The 14447-nt window shown below is 40.9% G+C and overlaps 1 protein-coding gene across 2 annotated transcripts in view; it reads left to right on the top strand.

The window, feature by feature from the left end:
• The window catches only part of LOC140368159 (rap1 GTPase-activating protein 2-like), a 168625-nt gene that overhangs the window by 13061 nt on the left and 141117 nt on the right, over nt 1-14447 (top strand). Inside the window, exon 1 of one of the 2 annotated variants that reach the window (XM_072455112.1) lies at nt 12660-12697. The exons of the other annotated variant lie outside the window; for it this stretch is intronic. The gene's annotated coding sequence lies outside the window, so the exon portion shown is untranslated. Of the gene's footprint in view, nt 1-12659; nt 12698-14447 lie in introns of those variants that run through there. 2 annotated transcript variants of the gene reach the window in all.

The raw sequence follows: 14447 nt of genomic DNA, 5'->3' as shown, positions 1-14447 counted from the left end.
GGGTCGTGAAGCATGAGCTGGGGGTCGTGAAGCATGAGCTGGGGGTCGTGAAGCATGAGCTGGGGGTCGTGAAGCATGAGCTGGGGGTCGTGAAGCATGAGCTGGGAGTCGTGAAGTATGAGCTGGGGTCGTGAAGCATGAGCTGGGGGTCGTGAAGTATGAGCTGGGTCGTGAAGCATGAGCTGGGGGTCGTGAAGTATGAGCTGGGTCGTGAAGCATGAGCTGGGGGTCGTGAAGCATGAGCTGGGGGTCGTGAAGTATGAGCTGGGTCGTGAAGTATGAGCTGGGTCGTGAAGCATGAGCTGGGGTCGTGAAGCATGAGCATGAGCTGGGGGTCGTGAAGCATGAGCTGGGGTCGTGAAGCATGAGCATGAGCTGGGGGTCGTGAAGCATGAGCTGGGGGTCGTGAAGCATGAGCTGGGGGTCTTGAAGCATGGGCATGAGCTGGGGGTCGTGAAGCATGAGCATGAGCTGTGGGTCGCGAAGCATGAGCTGGGTCGTGAAGCATGAGCTGGGGGTCGTGAAGCATGAGCATGAGCTGTGGGTCGCGAAGCATGAGCTGGGGGTCGTGAAGCATGAGCTGGGGGTCGTGAAGCATGAGCTGGGGGTCGTGAAGCATGAGCTGGGGGTCGTGAAGCATGAGCTGGGAGTCGTGAAGTATGAGCTGGGGTCGTGAAGCATGAGCTGGGGGTCGTGAAGTATGAGCTGGGTCGTGAAGCATGAGCTGGGGGTCGTGAAGTATGAGCTGGGTCGTGAAGCATGAGCTGGGGGTCGTGAAGCATGAGCTGGGGGTCGTGAAGTATGAGCTGGGTCGTGAAGTATGAGCTGGGTCGTGAAGCATGAGCTGGGGCCGTGAAGCATGAGCATGAGCTGGGGGTCGTGAAGCATGAGCTGGGGTCGTGAAGCATGAGCATGAGCTGGGGGTCGTGAAGCATGAGCTGGGGGTCGTGAAGCATGAGCTGGGGGTCTTGAAGCATGGGCATGAGCTGGGGGTCGTGAAGCATGAGCTGGGGGTCGTGAAATATGAGCTGGGGGTCTTGAAGCATGGGCATGAGCTGGGGGTCGTGAAGCATGAGCTGGGTCGTGAAGCATGATCTGGGGGTCGTGAAGCATGAGCTGGGGGTCGTGAAGCATGAGCTGGGTCGTGAAGCATGATCTGGGGGTCGTGAAGCATGAGCTGGGGGTCGTGAAGCATGATCTGGGGGTCGTGAAGCATGATCTGGGGGTCGTGAAGCATGAGCTGGGGGTCGTGAAGCATGAGCTGGGTCGTGAAGCATGAGCTGTGGGTCGCGAAGCATGAGCTGGGTCGTGAAGCATGAGCTGGGGGTCGTGAAGCATGAGCATGAGCTGTGGGTCGCGAAGCATGAGCTGGGGGTCGTGAAGCATGAGCTGGGGGTCGTGAAGCATGAGCTGGGGGTCGTGAAGCATGAGCTGGGGGTCGTGAAGCATGAGCTGGGAGTCGTGAAGTATGAGCTGGGGTCGTGAAGCATGAGCTGGGGGTCGTGAAGTATGAGCTGGGTCGTGAAGCATGAGCTGGGGGTCGTGAAGTATGAGCTGGGTCGTGAAGCATGAGCTGGGGGTCGTGAAGCATGAGCTGGGGGTCGTGAAGTATGAGCTGGGTCGTGAAGTATGAGCTGGGTCGTGAAGCATGAGCTGGGGCCGTGAAGCATGAGCATGAGCTGGGGGTCGTGAAGCATGAGCTGGGGTCGTGAAGCATGAGCATGAGCTGGGGGTCGTGAAGCATGAGCTGGGGGTCGTGAAGCATGAGCTGGGGGTCTTGAAGCATGGGCATGAGCTGGGGGTCGTGAAGCATGAGCTGGGGGTCGTGAAATATGAGCTGGGGGTCTTGAAGCATGGGCATGAGCTGGGGGTCGTGAAGCATGAGCTGGGTCGTGAAGCATGATCTGGGGGTCGTGAAGCATGAGCTGGGGGTCGTGAAGCATGAGCTGGGTCGTGAAGCATGATCTGGGGGTCGTGAAGCATGAGCTGGGGGTCGTGAAGCATGATCTGGGGGTCGTGAAGCATGATCTGGGGGTCGTGAAGCATGAGCTGGGGGTCGTGAAGCATGAGCTGGGTCGTGAAGCATGAGCTGGGAGTCGTGAAGTATGAGCGGGGTCGTGAAGCATGAGCTGGGGTCGTGAAGCATGAGCTGGGGGTCGTGAAGCATGAGCTGGGGGTCGTGAAGCATGAGCTGGGTCGTGAAGCATGAGCTGGGTCGTGAAGCATGAGCTGGGTTAGGTTGAAATCCCTATAAAATCATATGTATAGGAAACAAAATGTTCAACTCGTTTAATATTCTTGAAGACTTAATCTACTAACCTAAACTTTTACTCGAGTACGGCTGTTATACTCGAGTACGGCTGTTATACTCGAGTACGGCTGTTATACTCGAGTATGGCTGTTATACTCGAGTACAGCTGTTATACTCGAGTACAGCTGTTATACAGGCACCACCAAGAGACCAGGCACCACCAAGAGACCAGGTACTACTAAGAGACCTGGCACCACTAAGAGACCAGGCACCACTAAGAGACCAGACACCACCAAGAGACCAGGCACCACTAAGAGACCAGACACCACCAAGAGACCAGGCACCACCAAGAGACCAGGCACCACTAAGAGACCAGGCACCACTAAGAGACCAGGCACCAACAAGAGACCAGACCAGGCACCACCAAGAGACCAGGCACCACCAAGAGACCAGGCACCACTAAGAGACCAGGCACCAACAAGAGACCAGGCACCACCAAGAGACCAGGCACCACTAAGAGACCAGGCACCACTAAGAGACCAGGCACCAACAAGAGACCAGACCAGGCACCACCAAGAGACCAGGCACCAGTAAGAGACCAGACCAGGCACCACCAAGAGACCAGGCACCACTAAGAGACTGGTCCCAGCTGATCTCAGGGGTCCACGGGGCTCAGAAGGAGTCAGCAGGTCCCCCAGATACTTTGGACCTCTAGCATTTAGTAATTTATGGACCAATAAGCAAATTCTGAAATTAATTCTGTGAGGAACTGGACGCCAGTGTAACATTTGTAATACTGGGGTAATGTGCTGTCTTTTTTGTTCATTCTGTCAAATATCATGTATAATAAGTGTGTTGTGAGAATAAGAATACGGCACAGTGACTCGCAGAGGATTTTACAGCATCAGCAGTTTGATGGCGACAGCAGGAAGTGATTGTCTCTCAGGAGCAGCAACAGTCTCATATAGAAGATTCAAGAAATACTATTCCAGTGACAAGAGCAAATAGAACTTCCAGCTCTGCCATCAATCACACACTTTTCTGCACAAACATCATTTCAACACTTTAATAATACAAGTTTAGTGGATCTTGCCCATGAACATAACGGCCAGTGTGTCCCATTTATAGAGAAGATTTGACCTGTACCGTCAAAAACGATGCAAAAGTGAGACTACGATAAAATGTTTTGTTTTGAATATATATATAATCGAGCAGTCATATTCTAATTACCTCTGCAGGGTCAAAGAAGGAAAAAGTTCAGTTTGTCTACGACGGATGTTATTGTTACCATTAATAAACCAGCGACATTTAATAGAGAATAAACATTTTTACCACGCACTGTTTAAAAATCAAGCTAAAAATTTACTTTCTAAAACAATAACATTATATTTTTTCCTTTCGTCAAAATATTTGGAGTAAAAATTAACTATAAAATGCATTAAACTGCGTCAAACATCAAAGTAAAGCACTAAAAATACAAATAAATGAACAACTTCGAACAGCACGCCCACAATACCTTAACGGTGCACATCTCGTTACGCTAAATCTGTTTCAAGTCAAATCTTGAGCGTGTTAACAGTTATTGCGCCAATCAATTAAATAGACGCGTTGTATTTAAAAAAAAAAAACTGTTCTTAACAACATCGGCGTTCAAAATTTGGACCAGAATCACGCGTTTAATCTACATGAACCTCAAACATCACTGCGTCACGTCTTCCTGGATCATGTTCGTCCGTCTCACACAATCGAGCGGCCATGTTCCGGCTTTCCCCGCCGAGTCGAAGCGGGAGATCGTTCTGTTTGTCTGGATGATGGACGACGTCGATATGGGCGGCATTAGTAAACCAACAACTCTCCTCTGAACCGCACCGGCGACTGAGTAACCCATTAGAGGTAAAGACTGAAGCCGCTCACCCGCCCAACGCCTGTGCGCACACGTCACACCCAGGACCCAATGCCTATAATGACAAAAAACCTTGTTAGGTCTTGAAACGGCGCTATAAGACAAGAGAGACGCGCCGTGGCCCAGAACAAAAGCAATAGAGATAAAACATGGGCTCGCGGCGAATTAAATTATAGACAGAGCGTTATTAAAGGACGCGCGGCGAAAACAAATATACAGTCGTCTCCTCGGACTTCTTTACAGATGCGACGGTTTGAGCTGCATGAATTATAATCAGGGGAATTAAGCGTGCAACACTTTAAAATAAGGTTCCTTAGTAAACTAGTTATAAGCCATTAATAAGCGCTATTTGTTAAAGGCATTTATAAGGCATTTACAAGTATTTATCACTTAGTATCACAATACTTTAGTGAAATATTGTTCCTTAGTAAACTAGTTATAAGCCATTAATAAGCGCTTTTTGTTAAAGGCACTTATAAGACATTTGCACTCGTTATAAGCCATTAATAAGCGCTATTTTTTAAAGGCACTTATAAGACATTTGCACTCGCTATAAGCCATTAATAAGCGCTATTTGTTAAAGGCACTTATAAGGCATTTACAAGTATTTATCACTTAGTATCACAATACTTTAGTGAAATATTGTTCTTAGTAAACTAGTTATAAGCCATTAATAAGCGCTATTTGTTAAAGGCACTTATAAGGCATTTACAAGTATTTATCACTTAGTATCACAATACTTTAGTGAAATATTGTTCCTTAGTAAACTAGTTATAAGCCATTAATAAGCGCTTTTTGTTAAAGGCACTTATAAGGCATTTACAAGTATTTATCACTTAGTATCACAATACTTTAGTGAAATATTGTTCTTAGTAAACTAGTTATAAGCCATTAATAAGCACTATTTGTTAAAGGCACTTTTAAGGCATTTACACCCGTTATAAGCCATTAATAAGCTCTATTTATTAAAGGCATTTATAAGGCATTTATACTTGTTATAAGCCATTAATTAGCGCTACTGGTTAAAGGGACTTATAAGGTATTTACAAGTATTTATCGCTTAGTATCACAATAGTTTAGTAAGCATCATATTTTGTTCATACACACATTATGTACAAGGTTTATCACCAGACACATGTTTTTACAAATGCCTTATAAGTGCATAAACAAATAACCAGTGCCTGTTATTAATGCCTTATAAGTAGTTTACTAATAGAGCTGGGTTAAAATAATCGATTTTCCGATTTTTAATCGATTCGCATATTAATGACCGATTATCGATTCGTATGTCCAAAGATAGATTTTTTATTTTTTTTTTGTTATTTTTGTTTGTTTGTTTTGTTTTTAAATTAAAAATATTTTCTACATTTCCCTCATTGAACTTCAATCTACCTTCAAGAAAGATAATTCACGTATCAATCATAAAACGCACCTATCGCTCACCTGCAGCCGCGTCAGGCTCGTCCCCACGTTTCCGCGTGCCTAAGCGCATGGATCTATCATAATATAGTTCCCTCAGTGTACGGGACAAAATGAAGACGGAGAAAGACAGTTCGAGCTGACGCAGAAGTGGACAGAAATCTACGGGAGACGAGAGATGTGATGCGATCCGTTGCGCTAATAAACAAACGCACGTGTGTGTTGTATCAGTCCACGCGGGGGAGTGCGCATGCGCACTTCCGCCTGCGTTCTCAAATTGCCAAAAAAACAGACTTTAGACCAAATTGGACTTTTATTTTACTTTAAATGTGCCGTGGTTGTGTTTCTTATGTTCTTTAGTTGATGCCTATTTGTATTTACATTTTTGCTCTCTGGTCGTGTTCTGTTATCTGTGTTTATTCTTTAAAAAAAAATCTACTTAAAGGCGCAATGGACGATTTTTTCGGCGATTTGAGGACTCAGGCAGAAGTGCACATGCCACTCCCCCGTGTGGACTGATACAACACACACGTGCGTTTGTTTATTAGCGCAACGAAGCGCATCGTGTTTCTTGTCTCCCGTAGATTTCAGTCAGCTCGAACTGTCTTTCTCCGTCTTCATTTTGTCCCGTACACGGAGGGAACTATATTATGATAGATCCATGGGCTTAGGCACGCGGTTTTATGATTGATACGTGGCAGGACTAATAGGCAGTCCACGCCACGAGGAAATAAGACTTAGATTTGTGCCAAAAAAAATCGTCCATTCAACCTTTAAGTAAAATCATAGGAGTAAAAGTAAAGAAAATGTACTTCAAGAGTTAAAAAAACATTATATATTGCATAAATTACATACAAATGCAGTTTTCCAATGATATGTCTTTATTATACCAGTTTACATGCACATTCCGTTTATGAAATACACCTTTTTATGATTAAAACAGTGAATGTGGATTGAACATTAAATAAATAAGGACATAAGCAAGTTTTCTTACTTATGCAATACATTTGTATGTCTGCCACAAAGATTTTTTCTTGATCTCTTTTCATATTCTTTAACACACCAAACATATTGCAACCGGCCAGATTGGCAATCACTAAACAAAGTATCATTATTTATATATTGGTGTTTCTATGCCTTGTCAAACTCCTAGTAAAGAAATAAAGAAATAAAGTAATGTAATAAATGCTGATTTAAGCTTCAGGTGTTTTTCTTCAAATTCAGAGTACATTTCTCTAACAGGAAATGATCAAAATGCCATTATCTGCAGATCATTGGCCTTCATTGTTTTGTCTCTTTATTTATACTATTAATTGTTTCTATTTATACGACGCACCCACAGTGAGCAGTGACTCACACAAAGCTCATCAAATTCAACGTCTAAAAGTATCCAATATCCAATTAAAATGACTTCAACTCACAATATTTCTACTACATTTATTTTAGTGTCACGATATTACAATTTCAAACTCGATTTAGATACTGAGGAAAACAATACAATTAATAGGCAATACAATATAATAGTTTCATAAAGTATTACATACAATATGAATGTGATCTTAGATCAAAAACTGTTCAGCAAATTTTTGCTTGATTTTTATTCAGTGCAGTCAATATTCCAGGGAAACAGAAACCATCTATTAGCTTTCTATTGTACAGTGAAATTTAAAATGTATTGTATTTTCCAGACTATAAGTTGCACTGGACCATGAGTCGCACCAGCTAAAAAATGCATAATAGAGAAGAAAAAAACATAATTCGCACTGGAGTATGAAATGCAGTTGCAAGTGTGAAAATAACAAATAATATCACACACAAGTCGCACATAAGTATATAAGTACAAATATAAGTCGCACCCCGGCCAAAACTGTGCGACTTTACTGTATATGAGATATTTTGACTTATAATAAATAGTTTATGCGCTTAAAAGTATTATACTTAGAACAGTTCTAGGATAACAAATAAAGAAATACATTAAAACTAGTCTTAGGAAAAATGAATAGGAAGCATAAAATGGATATAAAACTCACAAATGAAGTACATCCTGCCGTTAATGCTTATTTATAGGCGCACAAGTGCTTCCGGCTCTTTATCCGTCCCCCCGCGGCTGCTCTGTCCGGCGCCCCCCTGTGAAAAGACGTCTGCATTTCGTGAATGGCGCGGTCAGAAATAACCGGCCAATGACGGCGCTGAGTTGGAGGTGCCATGCGGTGACGTCATCGGCCCCCTTCGCACCTCGCAGTGCAGCGCCGGGGACGAGAGTGTGAAGCTGACGTCAGAGAAGCCGAAGCGATGCTAATTGAGAGCGCCCTGCGATCCTGGTGCTAAAAGTTTGGACGATTTTGTGCAATTATTTCAGATTTTTACCACTTCTGCGGTGCGGCCTCAGCTCTGCGTCGATTACTCTCGGACTTTAGACTTTAATTATATCACTTGGACACAGCTCGCACGGTGCAATAATAATAAATAACATGTTTTTAATAATTCATGTTGCAAAAAATCTGGTCAAATAAGGTTAAAAATAAGGTAAAAATAAGTAATTGTACAAGAATAATACAATAAAAGTAGATACAATATAAATTTACCAAGTCTATGTACAATAATCTTTCCAACAGTGTATTAATATGTGTTTAAATTATTTCTTAACATGTGAAAAGAGATTAATTAAGTTCTATCTTATCTTATACATACTTATACAACATCACATTATCATTTAAATATAAGACATTAAGAGATATTGTCAGACAAAAGGTCCAATCACAAAAAAACTGCCATAAATCTATTGCATATACCGCTTTGTTCTCTTTTTTCATGAACATTTAAATGTGGAAAACCCTGATTGGAATGATATTTTCCTCATTTAGACCTAGTTTAGTGATGTATTTCTTACAAACCTCGACAGGAACACTTTGTGATGATAGAAGGTAGAAAGTGGCTCAAACGCTCGGGACAGACGAGGGTCACTAATGCACTGCGAAATGACACCTTCTTAAAATGAGAAAAATACACCAAAAATGTCTTTGAAATAAGAGAAATAATCTTGAGATACGCTTTAATCTTACTTATTTGTATTTTATTTAGCAGAAATGTCTTAAAACAAGATAAGTAAGATGTTTTTTGTCTAGATCTGAGTGAATATATTAGCTAGAGTTATGAAATGTGTATATTGTTATTTACGGCTTCATTTAACAACTTATTTCCGGCTCGTTGCTGTTCATCACTTCAGTTTCTTCCCGTAGTCAGTAGTCAGGGCTGTGCAGGTAATCAAACGTCAATCACGATTATGGATATTGCTGTTACAAATGCGCGCGATCTTATTCAATGCTCGAGTGGAAAAGGTGCTCACGCGTTTAAACTTTACTGTCTTTCAATATGTTTGCTCTCTTATTTTAGACTTCTCTATGCAACTAACTGTTTGAATGCTCCTGATTTTGATGTGATTTGATGCATTTTTTCCATAACCAAGCAGATTGTGTTGCGGACAAAACGTCAAAATTACGTCGCTTCCGAATGTGACTTACTGTGAAATTCAAAGACATTCTCGTGTAAATATGTAAAATAAAAGGTGCCAGGCGCAAAAGAAAGCGTCTTAAAGAAGAAGAATCCATAGAAGAACGCTGCTTCTTTTGCCGTCTCTCTATCTCTATGGCAACAAAGTGTTTAAGGTGGAACAATCTGGCACAGTTTGGGCTCGTATCACAGCGTCTTCTGCAGAAGTTGCCTTGTGCGTGGGATGCTTTGAACATTGTGAAACATGGAGCACTGGAGAGACGTTACACGGCATTATACTTTTAAAGCACCAACGCTGAAGCTGGTTTGGATCATTATCAGGGAGAGTATGTTATAATTGAACAAGTAAAGATGGATTCAGGTGGTGCCTCGTCAGGGTCAGACTCTAAAAGGGTCTGATATCCAATTAAAATGACTCCAATTCACATTATTGTATATGTTTTTCACTACATTTTTTATTTTTATTTTTATTGAACTGTAGTGTCACAATATTACAATTTCAAAGGAAAATTTACAGGAAAAGTGTCAATACAAACATTACATTTTTTCTTTTTTCAGGCAATAGAATATAAAATTTCTATAAAGTTGGACATAGACTTGAAAATAAACACATTTTACAGACTTTGGCAAGTTGAATTTATGTATAATTAGGGTGTTTTTGTTGTCTTCTTCTTTTTCTTTTGTTCTCTCTGGTCCTGTTCTGTTTTCATGTTTTTGTTTGTTTTGTCATGTGCTTTAAAATTTTGAAAAAAAATTAAATCAAGACAATTCCAAAACTGTTCAGCAATGGTCAAATTTTGCTCAATTAATTTTCATTATTTGTATTATCTTTATTATCTATACCATCAAACAACATTGGGAATACAGTATCTAATCATCAAAAGTCTCACTGCTGCTGTATCAAAATGCAAAACATTTTAATTGCAGTAACAGGCCAAAAAACAACAAAACGATAACAAGATTTTTTGTCGCATTATTCTGAAAAACAACAAGAATCTTACTCAAATCTTTTGTGCTTTTAAATGTAGTTGTTTTTCCTTCATTCTTTTTTTAATGTTTCGTTATTAAATGTGTAAATGTTATAACTGTGTCCTTCACGTTTTCCATGTTTCACCCTTGAACAAGTGTTTTAATTGTTATTTAACCTGATATTTAATCAGGTAAAATAAAATAAAATAAAAACCTCTAAATGTTAATAAAAAAATAATGCCTCCACAAAGATGCACCTTTATTACTCATTTAGTTTTAATTCATTTTGCCTTCTCCTGTGCTGAAAAGGAACAATTTACACAGATAAAGACAGACATTGATACTTTAAACAGGCGATGTGTGTTCGGTTGTGCCAAAATATCACATCTTTGTTCATTGAAGGTTAAATTTGACGTTTTCTAGACATCACTCCTGAACTTTTGTCCGTCACAACCCCACTGCACACGCGAGGCCCCCTGCTGGACAAACAGAGCGCTTCTTACCCTCCTTTAATCAACAACATGAACACATGAAAAGAAGGAACTTGTTTATTTTATTTTGACAGACATTACACTGCCACAAAGAACTCTCTAACTCTTATAAAATCCATATATTGAGACTGAGAGATCATTTTAACAATAAATCACCATGTAATTCAATGTATTTAACACCATAAGTAATAATAATTATAAATGTGCAACAGCTCATGCCATGAAAACACACGATTGGATTCACTTTGAACTGAGCTGCTGAAACGCGTCTATAATATACATTTCATCTGCACTCTTCTCCTTTAAAGTAATTTTTTTTATATTGAATTTGTATTTATCCTGCTTCTTTTCTCTTGTGTAAAGCGCTTTACATTACTTTGTGTACAAATTGTGCCCACATAAACGTATAAACTGGCATTTTATAGTTTGTTTTGCATCAAAGAGAGTAACAGTGACTCAATGACACTTTGCTGTTGTCCGTCAGTCTAATTTTAGCCTGGTCTTGACCTAGATTAGATAATTATGGCCAAGTTCAACAGGTAAATTAAGTCGTTTGCATTCTAACTGAACTGATGGTGTCAATATTTCATACTGAAAGTGTGCCGAACTGTAGTAACCACACAAGAGTATTGAAAAGTGGTAAAAAAACAAGAGGAGGAAGGACACTCCCTTTGGTCACACTCCGGGGTTTCTGTATCAGTTTGAGCGCCTGATATTGGTCAGCCACAGCGACACGCCCAGAAGTGAAACAGCAGCAGTTTGGCTAGAGGGGAAATATATTTGAATATTTATTTTCCTTTTTTTTGGCTTCATTTGTGAGGTTTTAAAGGTTTTAAGGGAGAAAGTTATGGCCAAAACAAGAGTTGTACAATGGTTTTCTGATCTTTCTGTGTGGAGTTTGCCTATGTTTTTATCTCTTTACCTCATTGTTTTACGGAACTCTTTTAGTTATTACCATGTAACAAACTAGAAAGATCATGGGTTTCTACTGTTGTTGTCTGTGCTGGACCAATTGAGCTAATTTTAATGGATAAATTGTGGTTTATGACTGTCCTATACTCACTGAAACATGTTTTAACTCTCTCTAATCCTGCACAAATAAGGTGTCAAAAGTACATCAGCGTGATTTGTTTGTCAAACTTTTTCATTGTGTTAAAGCGATATCCAAACACTAATCACGACTTAAACTACAGGAAGTATGTCAAAATAATCTGAATGTTTGAAGAGGTATCAATGTTAACCAGATTCCATAAATACAATGCAATTACATTTACTTGAGGAACGTTTTAAAGAAATTGTACATTTGGTAGTACTTTTCTAACATTACTTTTAGTCATGTTTTTATTGAAGTAACACAATTATTACTTAATTCAATATTTTGGTTTCCGCTGTGAGTACATTTACGAGTTACAATATTAAAGGATTTGAACGTTGGTGTTTTTTCATTTAGTTTTCAAATGTTGTACTTTGTCCTTTTAAAAATAACAGGCTTAGTGCAATATTTTGCCCTTACATGTACTCAAAAATACAAATCAGATGTTACATGCATTATTCTTACCATTACTCGAGTGATAGATTCCCCAAGTATTTTTTACTCTTTCTTTGTACTTTTTACTCGAACAACATTTGACCTACTCGAGGAGGGTGTTTGACCCACTTCTAGGTAGAAAAGACTTTAATCTGTGTTTTTATTATCAATTGTTTTTCCTCACTTTCAAATACATTATTGTCAAACCTTTCCACCGTGTCCTCAACTTTTCCCAACCCACTCACCACCGGAGTAATGTTTGATGCGGCTGTTATCTTTAAAGTTAACTCGGTGACAGATTGGGTCTCGCAACAGAAGCATCTCAGTGGCTGCCGCTCTAGCCCCGCCCCCATGCTCCTCCCCTTCCCTCCCGAGCCCTTATATCTCCACTTTCACCTGTGACCGTCGCGGACAGTTAGAGCCCGGACGGCGAGTGGGAGGAGAGCGGCGGGAGTGGATAAATAAAACAAACAAGGTTACGAAAACACGAGGGCGGGGGCGAAGAGCGAGGAGCGGGGCCGGTCAAACCCTCAGGCTGACAGCTGGACAGATCTCCCACTGGACAAACAGAGGCCGCGGTAAAACATGCTGAGGAGGAGGAGAAGCCTGTCCTTTGGTGGATTCGGGTATGTTGCTTCTCATCTTGAACGTGCGCCGCGAAACTTTTCTGATGCGTCCTTTCATCAGGCTGAAACGTTGCGGCTTTTGGGTGCAAAAATGGCGTGTAAAATTTGCATTATCTTATTGTGAGTGAGATGAAAACTGCTCTAAAAGCTGCTCTTATTCTGTTACATTCCAGGCAGTGTAGTGACAGCGCCATGGAGACAGCAGGCGAAGAAAAGTGACATAGTGCACCTTTAACTTGTGCTGAACAAGCTGTTTACAGAGGAATGAGAGATTTTAAATTCCGCCTCGATGTTATTTGTCAATTATATGAAGGTAAATTCACTAAAAATGAGATTTAGGGACTTGTAATAAAGTAAAGAAAAGTTTTGTCTTCAGGAAAGTCTTTATTTGTGGGTTTAAAGTACAAATTGACCCTGATTCTTCACAGAATTATTGATTTGACTGGAAAGAAAGTTCATTTATTTTGTGTTGAAAATTAGTCTTATAGAAAAGGATATTTAAATGATCAATGTGGTATGACAATCTGTATCGAATATATAGAGCTTATTTAGTATCGAAATCGAGTTTGAAATGTGAGTATTATGCACAAAGCAACAAGGTTTAGCACGAAATAGCAAAAAATCAAACGTGCAGAACCAAAGCACTAGATCTGACCCGTGATAGTGAAAAGAAAGAGGAGAAAAAAGTCTCCTGCCAACTTGAATCATGGGTAAATTATTAGTATTTAACTTGCGTATCCCCAATATACAACTGATCCTTTGTAATCTTCCTTTCTCAAGTCTATGAATAAAACGTGCACGGACACAACACGGATTCAAGTTCACGCCGAAATGTTCCAGCGATCTTAATCCTTTATAATCCTTTACCTGAAGCAAATCATCAATTCTCCGCACAAAGTTTCTGTCCAGTTTTCCATTATGCGACGCTGCGGTGCCGGAGCGCTGAGCGTGCGGCAGAGAAGAGAAAAGTTATTCTGAAAAAGGAAGGATGGGTGGAGGCCGCAGGCAGGGCCACTCCCCTGACACTTTGTCTTGTGTTTGACAGCTCGTCTCAGCGTGTCGCTTTCACATGGTGGTGGTCCGAGGGGGGGAGAGCGGGCGTGTTGTAACTCTACTCAATGGGTTAAAGGAGCATTATGTCACTTTTCTCTCTCTCTCTATGTATGTGTGTGTGTTATTGTTTTTGCCTGGAATGTTCCGCAGGATGGCATCAATTTCAGGTGCTTCTCCTTGGCCCTGGTGGCGTCACATGCTTGTCTGTACAGAGGGATACGTGTAATGCTGTACTGTGGAACATTCCAGGCAAAGCAATAGCATCTCCGTGGAGACAAGCAGCTGGCAAACTCCCCACTAAAAGTTACATAGTGTATTTGAAGTCATAATAATTGTTTAAAATGACTGCTAATGCTGTACTACTACTACTACTACTACTACTACTACTACTACTACTACTACTACTACTACTACTACTCTACCACTACTACCTCTTTTTTTTCAAGAAGGACGGGAGAACTCGGTCGAGGAGCATAACTACTACTACTATTACTACTACTACTACTACTACTACTACTACTACTACTACTACTACTACTACTACTACTACTACTAGTACTACTACTACTAGTACTACTCTTTTTTTTCAAAAAGGAGGGTAGTAACCCAGTCGAGGAGCATAACTACTATTACAACTGCTACTACTACTACTACTACTACTACTACTACTACTACTACTACTACTACTCTACCACCT

Source organism: Eucyclogobius newberryi, unplaced genomic scaffold (genome assembly GCF_026437365.1).
Source record: "Eucyclogobius newberryi isolate DKJ021-1_F unplaced genomic scaffold, fEucNew1.0.hap1 SCAF_10, whole genome shotgun sequence".
NCBI classification, from domain to species: Eukaryota; Metazoa; Chordata; class Actinopteri; order Gobiiformes; family Gobiidae; genus Eucyclogobius; species Eucyclogobius newberryi.
Note: the sequence above shows the minus strand (reverse complement) of the source record. Positions and strands in the feature narration are given on the sequence as shown.